Source organism: Chrysochloris asiatica, unplaced genomic scaffold (genome assembly GCF_000296735.1).
Source record: "Chrysochloris asiatica unplaced genomic scaffold, ChrAsi1.0 scaffold00004, whole genome shotgun sequence".
NCBI lineage: Eukaryota > Metazoa > Chordata > Mammalia > Afrosoricida > Chrysochloridae > Chrysochloris > Chrysochloris asiatica.
The window spans coordinates 46,104,322-46,117,472 of record NW_006408522.1 but is presented as its reverse complement, the minus strand read 5'-3'; the positions used below and the strand labels follow the sequence as shown (position 1 = coordinate 46,117,472).

Sequence of the window (13,151 nt, the reverse complement as noted above, 5' to 3'; positions counted from 1 at the left end):
AATATTGAACAACATGGACTGTGTGCTTAGTAATTTTTGCTTTCTTATGTAATTGGAGCATGTGAAAGAATACTTTTCAATCTTTATACCTGAGAATCTACTCTTGTATCTTATGGCCTTTGCAGTGTCTTTTTTTTATACTCCTGTATGTTTTTTAAGCAATAAAAATAATAATAACTTTTTTTTAAATTGTGGTAAAATATGTATGTTGCTATGTGCCACTGAATCAGTTTCAGTTCCTGGTGGCCCTGTGTACAATAGAACCAAACATTGCCTAGTCCTGGGCCATCCTCACAGTTGGTAGGTTTGAGCCTGTTCTTGCTGCCACTGTTGTCAGTTCTTGTTGGGGGTCTTCCCCCTTTTCACTGGCCCTCTACTTTACCAAGCATGATGTCCTTCTCCAGGAACTGGTCCCTCCTGATAACATGTCCGATATATAAAAGACCAAGTCTCTCACCATCTTCGTGTCTAAGGAACATTTTAATTGCACTTCTGCCAACACAGATTGGTTTGTTCTTCTGACAGTCTGTGGTACTTACAATATTCTTCCCAACACCATAGTTCAAATACATTGATTCTTTAATGGTCTACCTTATTCATTGTCCAACTTTCACGTGCATATAAGGTGATTAAAAATATCATGGCCTGGGTGAGGTGCAACTTAGTCCTCAAACTGACATTTTTACTCTTGAACACTTTAACAAAGTCTTTTGCTTCAGCTTTACCTAGAGTAATATGTCTTTTGATTTCTTGACTGCTGCTTCTATGAACACTGATTGTGGATCCAAGCAAAATAAAATATTTGACAACTTCAATCTTATCTCCATTTATCATGCTGTTATTCATTTGTCCAGTTGTGAGGATTTTTGTTTGCTTTACATTGAAGTGTAATCCATACTGAAGGCTGTGTAATCCATACTGAAGGCTGTAGTCTTCGATCTTCATTAGTAAGTATTTCAAGTCCTCTTTGTTTCCAGAAAACAAGGTTGTCTCATCTGAGTATTGAGAGTTGTTGATGAGTGTTCCTTTAATTCTTTATATAATCCATCTTCTCAGATTATTTGTTCAGCTTGTAGATTGAGTAAGTATGGTGAAATGATACAACCCCGATGCATACCTTTCCTGATTTAAAACCACTCAATCTCCTTGTTCTGTTCTAATGACTATATTTTGGTGTGTGTACAGGTTCCTCATGTGCACAATGAAGTGTTCTGGAATACCCATTTTTGAAATGTTATCTATAGTTTGTCATAATACACACTTTGCATAGTCAATAAAGCAAAAGCAAACATCTCTACTTTCAGCCAAGATTTGTCTGATGTCAACAGTAATATCCTTGGACCCATGCCCTCTTCTGAATCTGACTTGAATTTCTGGAACTTCCTGTTGATGGACTGTTGGAACCATTTAAAAAATTATCTTCACCAAAATTTTACTTCCATGAGATATTAGTGATACTGCTCCATGATTTCTGCATTATGTTCTGTCACCTGTCTTTGGAATGGGCACAAATTAGTTGGCCAAGTAGCTGTCTTCCAAATTTCTTGTCACATATGACTGAGAGCCTCCAGTGCTGCATCACTTCATTGAAAGATTCCGTTTTTCAGTTTAATCAGTTCCTGGAGCCTTGTTTTTTTTTTTTTGCCAGTGCCTGCAGTGCAGTTTGGACTTCTTTCTGTATGACCATTGATTCTTGGTGATACTCTGTCTCTTGAAATGGTTGAACATCAACCATTGCTTTTTAGTAGAGTCACTCTGTGTATTCTCTCCATCTTCTTTTGATAATCTGCATCATTCAATATTTTGCCCATTGTTTTTTTGTTAAGTGCTGTCGAGTTGGTTCAGACCCATACAGGGTTTCTGAGGAGCAGCTGATGGGTTTGAACTACAGACCTTGTGGGTTACAATCCAGTACCATGCCACATCAGGAGTTCATTTTGCACTTAGAATCCTTCAATATTGCAAGTCAAGGCTTCAATTTGCTTTTTCAATTTTAAACTCTTTTTGTGAACTACGTGAAGATCATCAGTTTTACATTCAACAAATACACTGTTTTATCTCAATGATTTCAGTCCCCTCCATGGAACAATAGTTATCCCGCTTCCTCTCTGTGGCCCCTATTCCCTTTCTATACCCACCTTCCCACCCCTTCTTACCTTTGTCCTTAGGTACGTGTGGCTCCTTTGATTTTTGAATGATTGTTCATCATTCATCAAAAGCATACCTTACTAGTGTTCTTTCTTTTTTCCTTTTTTCTTACTAGTGTTCTTGTTCCCTCTGTATGCCTGTCTACTGCTTGGTTGAAAGTTGGGTCACAAGGGTGAGTTCCTTTCCAGACCTGAAGGATGGTTGAGGGGCCGTAGTTTCAGGCTCCTCCAGTCTCTTTTGACCACTAAGCCTGGTCTTTTTTTGAAAAATAATTTTGAGTTTTGTTCAATATATTCTGCTACTCTATCACCTTCAAATGTGATCCCTTTCAGAGCAGTTGGTAGTGGTACCTGGACACCTTTTAGTTCCTTTGGTCTCAGAGTCCTGTAGACTGATGTTCACATGTTCCATTAATCCATTTGGCTAGTTCATTCCATTCAGCTTCAGTTCTTGTCACTCTTTCTTCTGCACATGTAGAGACCAATAGCTGCACCTTTGACTGCTCTACATGAGTTTTTAAATATCCCTGATGCTACTCACCAAAGTAGAATGTAGAACATTGTGTTTGTGGACTACGTTATGCCAATTGACAATGGCATCTCCTGAGCCCCCAGACTCATTGCCTTAAGATGATTGATGATGTCTAAGAAATTTTTATCATCTTGAGGCTTGAATTTTTCTTCAGTTCTTTCAGCTTGAGAAATGCTGAGTGTTCTTTCTTTCCGTTTGGTTTTCTAACTCCACATCTTTGCACATTTCATTATAATATTTGACTTTGTCTTCTCAAGCTGCCATTTGAAATTCCTCATTTCTTCTGTTCACTTTAGCTTCTCTCTGTTCAAGAGCAAATTTCAAGAGCAAATTTCAGTCTCTTCTGACATCCATTTTTGTCTTTCTTTCCTTTAGTACTATTGGTCCTTAATGATATACTACTTCTTGATATGGCTGAACATCAACTCTTTCTTTCTTTCTCTCTCTCCTCCCCCTCCCCTCCCTTTCTCTCTCTCTCTTTCTTTAAAGCTTATATTAATGAATTGAGTGAAGCTTTATGGGCAAATAATCAATTTTACATCCAACAAATCAATGCAATGGTTACAGTCCCCTCCATGCACCATCAGCTAACAATATTTACCTCTATTAGACCTCCCTTGTTTTTTATGTACACATACCACATGTTCATTTAAATGTTCATTTAAATGTCCAAAAGTCACATTTTGCAAGCCAGCCTCCCGCCTGTAGGTACACAGCCCTTCACTTATCACTTTCTCTATGCCATTGCCTCTGCCACCATCTGTCTTGTCACCGCTATTCTGGATCTCTCGATCCTCTCACGCTCTTCCCTCTTGAGCATCCTCTTCCTCTCATCTATTCCTGAAATGATAGATTAGCTGCTGCCCCCTTTTAGTTAGTTGGTTGTGACAATTGCCATTAGTCCTGATAGTCCTATCCCCATCATCACCAGGCCCATCTGGACAAGAGGAAAACTATTCAGTGGGGATTCTGTTACTCTCCTCATTCTGACCTTAAGCACCCTCATGCAAGCTTGTAACCTACCTAAGCCACTTTATGCTTTTATAGCCCACCAATTTTTGGTAGACAACATTTAAGTTGTCCATCCCTATCAACCCAGTGTATTGAGGAGGCAAGCTTGATCCTTAATAGGAAGAAATCTTCCCTTTTGGTTGGAATTTTGGGCAGCTCCATTAGGAAAGATTCAGTTCATCGATTTTAGGAATTGCCACTTGCTCCGTATGTCAAACTTCTTTATCTTCATGTGATCGAGTTCTCGTCTGCAAGCCATCCAAGCTGGGTCAAATGGTACTATTTGGAAGTTCTCGCACAGGTACCCCCACTTGAGACCAGCTGGCCACTTCACTCTTAACTCTAGCCCTCACTGGTTAGGTTATTGTCTTGGGCTCAGGAGTTCACACATCTCCCTGAACTTCAAACCACTCAGCCCTTCCTCTTTTCTCTTTCATCTCAACGTCATTGGGTGTCTATGGAGCATGGCCAGACTCAGTCCGTGTCTTCATTGCTGCATTTCTCCCATTCCCACTCTTCAGTTGACCCAGGGTGGTCACCAGACCAGTGAGTCTACAAGATTGTTGGTGTGTTCCCTTTGGGTTTCAGTCTTAGAAAGGGGTTTACCCTGTAACCTTTTCTGTTTGGTACAACCACTCTGTGTATATGTGTGTTTGGGGAGTGCAGTGACTCTGTAGGACAAGTACTGGACTGCAAACTACAAGATTGGTGTTTTGAGCCCACCAGTTGCTCTGTTGGAGAAAAATGAGGGATTTCTGTTTAACTGCAAAAATATATAGTCTTGAAAACCCTGAAGAGTGTCACTATGAGTCAGAATCGACTTGATGGAATTTAACAACAATAGTATATATCATTGTTGTAGGCACGTATCAGAACTTCATTTCTCTTTCTGACTGTTATAACATGCCAGTGTATGTGTATACCACTTTTGTTTATCCATTCATCTCTTGATGAATACTTGGGTTGTTAATACATTTTGGCTGTTGAGAATCATGGTGCAGTGAACATAGTGTACAAGTATGTTTGAGTTACTGCCATCAAGTCTTTCAGTATATATTTAGGAGCAGAATTGTTGTAATTCTACACTTAAGTTTCTGAGAAACTCCTACACTATTCTTATACCACCCGCAGCATTTTACAGCCCTACCAGCCATGGATGAGGGCTTCAGTTATCCCACACTCTGCTAGGTTTCCTGGAGATTTTCCACTCAGTAGTTGCTTATCTCACTTACATGTAACACAAACCCATCACAGTTTCTTCCCATTTTCCAAGTAGGAAAGAAATTGACAAGTCAGTCTCCATGTAGGGCTATCATTTGAAAAAGTCAAATTAGGAATAAATGGTTGAGAATCACTTCTTAAAATCATTTATGGTTTTTGACAAGCCAAAATTCTTGAATTAGAATTTTTTTTTTTTTTTTTTGCCACACAGGTTCATAGGTAGGAAGGACTCTCCTTCAGTGACCCAGACACCTCCTATTCTTGATGTGTATGATGGGCACCTGAGAGGCTGGTGCTTCCCCAAGGATGTAGATCTTGTCACTGGGTAATAGTAGATCTGTACTAGAGCATGGAGAATCAGAGTCCCAGCCTCTTGTCCATGCCATGAGACGTTCCATTTCTCACCTTCTCTTCTAAGAGAAATTCTTTTGACTAACGACAGAAATAAAATGTTTTACAAGAAATATGCTCAATCAGGCAAAAATAGTTATTAGTCCTGAAAGAGTTTGTATTTATAATTGGAGAAGAGTGATACTTGAGTGCTCAATCAAATAATTTAATCTTGTACCTAAAGCATCTGTATTGTTCTGAGCACTGGATGATGTTAGTATAAAAGTAAGGGGTGGATCTATTCCTAAGCAGTCACGGTGCAGTGGGGGAGACAAGCGTGTAAAGGAATAATGACCTCCTAAGTGTGATAGTTCGCATAGTAGCTGTAGAACAGAAGATAAAATGGGGGTTATGGGAAGTCGGAAATAGCTACTGTAAACTTGGAAAGGTTAGAGAGGGTTTCTAGAAGAGGTGACATTAAGCTGAGTCTGTGGTCTGTATTGGTCAGGTGCATTTTGAATCCCTTCCAAACGAGTCCATCTTAAAAAGCTCATGCTTTTATTGTGTTTGTTCTTCAAGGGTTAACATGAGTCTTGCTGAATATAAATGAGGAAGGTAGTTTATAAGGTTATGCATAAAACATTTAAAAATCGTTCTGATAGAAGTGACAACAAAATTTGCAACACATACACATTCTCTCTCTCTTCTTTTTAACCCAAGTATTCTAGTTGCCATAACAACCTGATTATGGTAGTGCATTTGTTACTATGGTTGAGGTTGTGTCAGCAGTTCCATTATAGGCTGCAATTTTCAGGATTTTAAAATTCAACATCACATTCATGGATGTGATATTAAATTATCTATTGATTTGATTGTCCCTTATAGTTAAATATCCAAAAGTCAGTTCTCCTCCCCTTTTCTCCCCCATGAGGAAAACGATTTCATGTAGCCAGTGTCTAGGAATCTGCTTTTATTAATCTGTGTGTATTTTATTGCTGGGAGAAGCCTCAATATCAGATCAAGTTCCTTTCTTTTATAAGGAAAGGTTAAGTGCCTCCCCTCAAGGCAAGTTATTCAACAGGAATTCAGCAGTTATTCCACCACAGCCCTGATGATGTTGGGATTCAACAGCATCTTGTGCTGAGTGGCTTCTTTGATCTTAGTTAAATCTCACAATGACACACATTTATTGGAATATTTGTTGCTTTGTATATTTAACGTGTGTCCATTTTTCTACTGTGATAATAATGTGTTGCCAATGACATTGTGGAAATGTGTTTTTATAAAGGAGGCTTTAAAAAGTTCATGGGAAAATAGAATGAAAAGATAATGACATTTTTTCCCGAACTTTTTGAATTCCCCCTCATATATCCAATCTCAGCATTGGCTGAGAAAGACCAGCTAAGTCCCCTTTTTGCAACTTGCTTGAATGTTGGTCTTTGTTGCCTTGAACCTAATGACATGTTGCCTAGTGGATGTAATGGTTTGTTGTAGTTTGACTGTGTTACTACTGTACCTGTAAACCATGGCAAGAAGTGAAGAAGAAGAAAGGGGGGAAAGGGGAATGTTCCAGGTAGCAGGAGAAGCACATGGAAAAATACTGACATTGGAGAACTTGGTGCTTTGTGGACTGTGGCTAGAAATAAGGTTAAAGAGGTATTAATGGGTGTGAAGATAAAGGCTTGATTGGACTTCTGGTAAAGAATTTGAACTTTATCTAGTAGGTAATAGGGCACTACTGAAAGGTCAAAGCAGGGGAGTGATAGGAAGAGATTACCTAAAATGCTTAGACTTCCAGTTCCTTGAAGAGTACAATTTTCTAGAAAATATGAAGCATAAGGTAGATATATATTTGTATTCTTAGAAATAGGAAAATGTAAACTCAGAAGGGTGTGGTGATAAGGAGGTGATGTTTCAACTGGATTTTAAAGGCACAGGTAGGGAAGTGAGTGAGACACATTTTAGACATGAGAAACAGCTCAAAGGATTGGAGGAAAGAACATGCTTGCCACAATAGGAGAACGGTGATTTCTGGTGATGTCTGAGGGGACCAATAATTTGAGGTGAGACTGGATATGTGGGCTGAGACTAGGTCACTGTACTTCGTCCAACACAGATTAGTTTGTTCTTTTGGTAGTCCTTGGTACTTTTAATATGCTCCCCCAACACCATAGTAATGTAGTGGTTATGTATCGGCCTGCTAACCTCAGGGACAGCAGTTCGAAACTACCAGCTGTTCTGTGGGAGAAAGAGGAGGTTTTCTGTTCCCGTAAAGATTTACAGCCTCGAAAACCCTTTGCAGGATCATTATCACATAACAACAACAACACCATAGCTCAGATGCATCAATTCTTCTGTGGTCTTCCTTATTCACAGTACAACTTTCATATGCATGTGAGGTTATTGAAAATATCATGGCTTGGGTCAGGCACACCTTAGTCCTCAAACTGACATCTTTGCTCTTCAACACTTTAAAGAAGTCTTGTGCAGCAGATTTGCCCAATGTAATATATTGTTCCATTTCTTGAGGGCTGCTTCCATGAGTGCTGATGTTTGATCCAAGCTAAATGATGTCTTTGACAACTTCAATCTTTTCTCCATTTATATAAATGTTATTTATTGGTTCAGTGGTGAGGATTCTTGTTTTCTTTATACACTGAGGTGCAACCCATACTAAAAGCTATGGTCTTTGGTCTTCATCACTAAATATTTTAAGTCCTCTTTGCTTTCAACAAGCAAGATTTTATCATCTGCATACCACAGGTTGTCAGTGAGTCTCATCCAATCCTGATGCCGTATTTTTCTTTATATAATCCACCTTCTTGGATTATTTGTTCAGCATACAGATAGAACAAATATGGTAAAAGAATACAACCCTCGTGCACACCTTTTCTAATTTTAAGCCATTCAGTGGGCCTTTGTTCTTTTCGAACAACTGTCTCTTGGCCTATGTATAGGTTCCTTGTGAGCCCAACTGAGTGTTCTGGAATAATCATTCTCCACAATGTTGTCCACAGCTTGTCATGATCCATACAATTGAAAGCTTTTGTGTAGTCAATAGAGCATATGTAAACATCTTTTTGGTATTTTCTGCTTTTAGCTGAGATCTGTCTGATGTCAGAAAAGATACCCTTGCTCACACCCTATTCTGAATCTGGCTTGAATTTAAGGCAATTCTCTGTCAGTGTATGATTGCAGCCATTTTTGAAAAGTTTTACTTACATGAAATATTAATGATGTTGTCTGATGGTTTCCGCTTTCCATTGGGTGGCCTCTCTTTGGAATGGGCACAGCTATGAATGTCTTCCAGTCAGTTGGCCAGGTAGGTGTCTTCCAAATTTCCTGGCGTAGATGAGTTGAGTGCCTCTTGTGCTTCATCCATTTATTGAAAGATTTCAATTTTTATTCCATCAATTTCTGGAGCCTTGTTCTTTGCCATGTCCTTTAATGCACCTTTGACTTCTTCCTTTGGTATCATTGGCTCTTGATGCTTTGCTTATCTCTTGAAGTAGTTGAACATCGACCATTTCTCTTTGGTACAGTGACTCTGTGTATTACTTCCATCTTCTTTTGATGCTTTTTGCATCATTCAATATTTGCCCATAGAATCCTTTAGCATTTCAAGTCGAGGCTTGATTTTTTCCTTCAGTTCCCGTAGCTTGAGAAATGCTGAGCATGTTCTTCCCTTTTGGATTTCTAACTCCAAGTCTTTGAACATTTTGTTATAATATTTGACTCTGTTTTTTCGAACTGCCCTTTGAAATTTTCTGCTCAGCTCTTTTATTTCATAATTTTTTTCCAATTGCATTAGTTTCTCTATGCTTGAGAGTAAGTTTCAGACATCCACTTTGGTCATTCCCCCTTCCCCGTCTTTTTAATGCCTTTTTGCTTTCTTGCTGTATGATGTTCTTGATGTCATCCCACAACTCTTCCCATAGATGTAGTCAGTTTCATTTTTGTGTATTCCATGTGGCGAGGCCCATGTGTATAGTCGTCTTTCATGTTGTTTAAAAAAGGTATTTGCAATGACAAAGTCATTGGCCTTACAAAATTTATCATACGATCTCCAGCATCATTTGTCACCAAAGCCATATTTTCCAACAACTGATCCTACCTCTTTGTTTCCAACCTCTGCATTCCAATCACCAGTAATTATCATTACATCTTGACTGGATGTTTGATCAATTTCAGACTGAAGAAGTTGGTAGAATTCTTCAATTTAATCATCACTGGCTTTAGAAGTTGGTACGTAAATATGAATAATAGTGGTATTAACTGATCTTTGTAGGTGTTTGGATATTATCCTATCACAGACAGCACTGTACTTTAAAACAGATCTTGTTCTTTTTGATGATGAATGTGATGCCATTCCTCTTCAATTTGTCATTTCCGTCATAGTAAACCATGTGATTGTCAGATTGAAAATGGCCAGTATCAGTCCATTTAAACTCATTAATGCCTAGGATATTGATGTTCATGCATTCCATTTCATGTCTTAAAATTTCTAATTTTCCTAGACTCATACTTTGTACATTCCATGTTGCGATGATTAATGAATGTTTACAACTGTTTCTCTTCTATTTTGTGCCGCATCAGCAAATGAAGATTGTGAAGGCTTTACTCTGTCAACTCTACTTTGAGGAGGCAGCTCTTCCCCAGTCGTATTTGGAGTGCCTTCCAACCTGAGGGACTCATCTTCCAGCATTGTATTAGATAGTATTCTGGTGCTCTTCACAGTGTTTCAGTATTCAACATTCTGGATCTATCTGACAGTGTTCCACTCCTATTAATAAGGTTTCATTGGCTAAACATCCAGAAGTAGTACATCTCTCCTTCATCCTTGTATGTCTTTGTCTAGATGCTCATTTGAATCCTGTCCACTGTGGGTGACCCTGTTGGTATAATATCATTTTAACAAGTAAAATTTTGCTGAAGATAATTTTTAAAAGTTGGAGAGCAATACATCAACAGGGAGCTTCCTTCTGGAAGCCGGATTTGGACTGAAGGATGTCATTCCTTACGTCAGATGGGTCTTTGCTGAAAACAAAGAATACCAGAAAGATGTTTACCTGTGTTTTATTGCCTGTGCAAAGACATTCAGTTGTGTGGATCATACAAACTATGGATAATATTGCAAAGAATGGGAGTTCTAGCACGCTTAATTGTGCTTATGAGGAACCTGTACACTGACCAACAGAACACAACAAGGGCATACTGAATGATTTAAAATCAGGAACAGCGTATGTCAGAGTTGTATCCTTTAACCATATTAATTCAATCTGTATGATCAAATAGTTTGAGAAAATTTTCTCTAGTGGGGTTCTGCATATCATGCCAAAGTCATCGAGGCTAGGTTAAATGGGTACTATCTGCAAGTTTGGGTGTTACTATCATTCTTAGCTTCTCTGATGGTAAGCTATGTTATTACATCAGTGAATGCTTGTCTCCTCTCTATTTCCCTTTGCTTACAAGAGAAAAAGCCCACTGCCGTTGAGTGGAGTGACTCATAGTGACCCCATTGGGTTTCCAAGGCTGTGTGCATCTTGACGGAAGCAGATTGCCTCATGTTTCTCCCATGGAGTGGCTGGTGGGTTTGAACATGGACCTTTTGGTTAGCCCAGTGCTTAACCCTCTGTGCCTTACAAAAAAATGCTGCTGCTGCTGCTGCTGTATGCTGTTGAGTCAGTTCTCACTTACAGAGACCCTGTGCAGGGCTTCTGAGGCTACAACTCTTCACAGGAGCAGAAAGCCTCATCTTCTCCCGAGGAGCATCTGGTGTATTTGAACTGTTATGTATTTGGAAAGAATGAACTACTGTTGCATTATATCTGTTACATGATATCTGTAGTGGTGATTTTATATTTAATTACTTTTTACTATTTCTTGCCACACTTTTTTTTTTTTTTTAAATAATTTTTGGTTTATTACTCATGACTCTCCTAGTTCTAAAATTCGTGAAGCTCTTTAAAACTAAAGTTTTCCATGGAGAATGTAGTACTGAAGGGAAAAGGTAGGTCAGTGTTAGGAGCAAACAGGGTGCCAAATACTTAGTGAGATTCTTCTCCATTTAAGAGTCCTAATAAAGAATATACTTACATTTTAAAGGGAAGCTAGCTTGATTTACTTTTTTCCTTCTCACTCACAATTTAATTAGTAACTAAATTAAACAAAAAAATTAAACCTTTGCCCAAACTTAATTAAAAGGTCTCTGAGTTAGTGTGACAAACATGCATACAGGTATACAAGGAGACTTCAAAAAGTTTGTGGAGAAATCCTACATTATATTTACCAGCACTATCAAAGAAACATATTGAAGAGAGAGTATCGTTACCTGAAGTAAAGGCATTGAATCTGACAATACTTAGTTTTTTGTTCTTGTTGTTCTTCTTAATTTGTTTATTTTTTTAAGTATGGAGAAAACCATGACCCCAAACAAAAATTTGTCAACTGAAATACAGGACCAAAATGTAAAATGCAAAATGATAAACATCCAAGCTGAACTTTATGAACCTATGTAATATTTGCATGTAATGCTATTTTGTAATCTTGATTAACCATATCTGGTATCAACTAAAACACTGCTATACAAGTATTTGAAGTCCTGGTGTGGTGCTGCGGGTTAATGTGCTAATCTGCAAGGTTGGGTTGAGCCTCAAGGTTGGGAATTCAAGCTCACCAAGCTCACCAGCTACTCCTCTGAAACTCTACACATGGTTGCTGTGAGTCGGAAGCGACTCGACAGCAGTTAACAACATTTAAGTATTTGCTGCGGTATTTCACCAATTATATTAAATTGACTTCAGTTGATAAAACTATGACATAAGCTTGAAGAGTAATTAATAATGGTGTCACTCACTATAAAAAAAATAATAAGATATTCATTAAGGATGGATGTTGGGATAATATCTATATTTTTTCCAGGGATTTAAAATAGCAAATTAATTTTCTAGCTTAATCTTTTTAATTTTTGGATTTACACCATCGTTTCATTGCAATGATGACAATCTCCTCCGTGCATCATTATTCAACAGTATTTGCTTCCATTTCCCCTGCTTTTGGGGGGAGTGCGTGCACACAAAAACACTCAGGAATATGTAATAATTTAAACAACCAAAGTTCACATTCTGCAAGTCTGCCTCCTGGCCACCAGCTCTCAGTCCCACTCTTTCTGTGAATCCAGAGTCCTCAGCTGCTCCCTCTCCCCATGTCTCCATCTCTGGTGTCGCTGCTTCTCTGTATAAGTTCCCACATTCCTCTCGTGCTCTTCTCCCTTGATGGTCCTAGGGTCCTCTGTTCCTGAACTGTATGATTAATTACCCATCCTTTTTTTTTTTAATTACAATGTTACCTTTACAGTTGTGACACAGTTAATCATGGTAACAATGGTTGTTGTTATGTGCTGTGGAGTCTGTTCCAACTCATAGTGACCCCGTACAGGGTTTCTGAGGCTGTAAATCTTTACGGGAGCAGAAAGCCTCATCTTTTTCCCGCAGAACAGTTGGTAGTTTCCACTTGCTGACTGTGAGATTAACAGCCCGATTTGTAACCACTACACTACCAGAGCTCCTTATGATAACAGTTGTTCACTATTGAATCATAAGAATCTTTTCCCCATCTCCTTTCATCAGACTCGTCTAGACAAGATGAAAACTATCCAGTGGGGACTGTACCCTCCCCTGCATCATGTTATCTTTTAATTTCATGTTTTTCATAAACTTTTTGAAGCTCCCTTGTAGTATACGTTGAATGTTGAACAGCACAGATCCCATAGTTGGTTTTGATAGGCAAAGCCATAGATGCTGTTAGGGGAAAAAAAAGGCTATTGTGATGTTGAATAATTAGCACCTTGTATGCCATCTGAGGAGTGCAGATGGTTAAAGCACTCAGCTGCTAGCCAAAATCTTGGAGGT

At 38.6% G+C, this 13,151-nt stretch overlaps 1 protein-coding gene across 1 annotated transcript in view; it reads left to right on the top strand.

Annotated features, from left to right (window-relative positions):
* AVEN (apoptosis, caspase activation inhibitor) overlaps positions 1-13,151 on the top strand; it is a 180,168-nt gene that overhangs the window by 41,998 nt on the left and 125,019 nt on the right. The gene's annotated exons all lie outside the window — the stretch shown is intronic.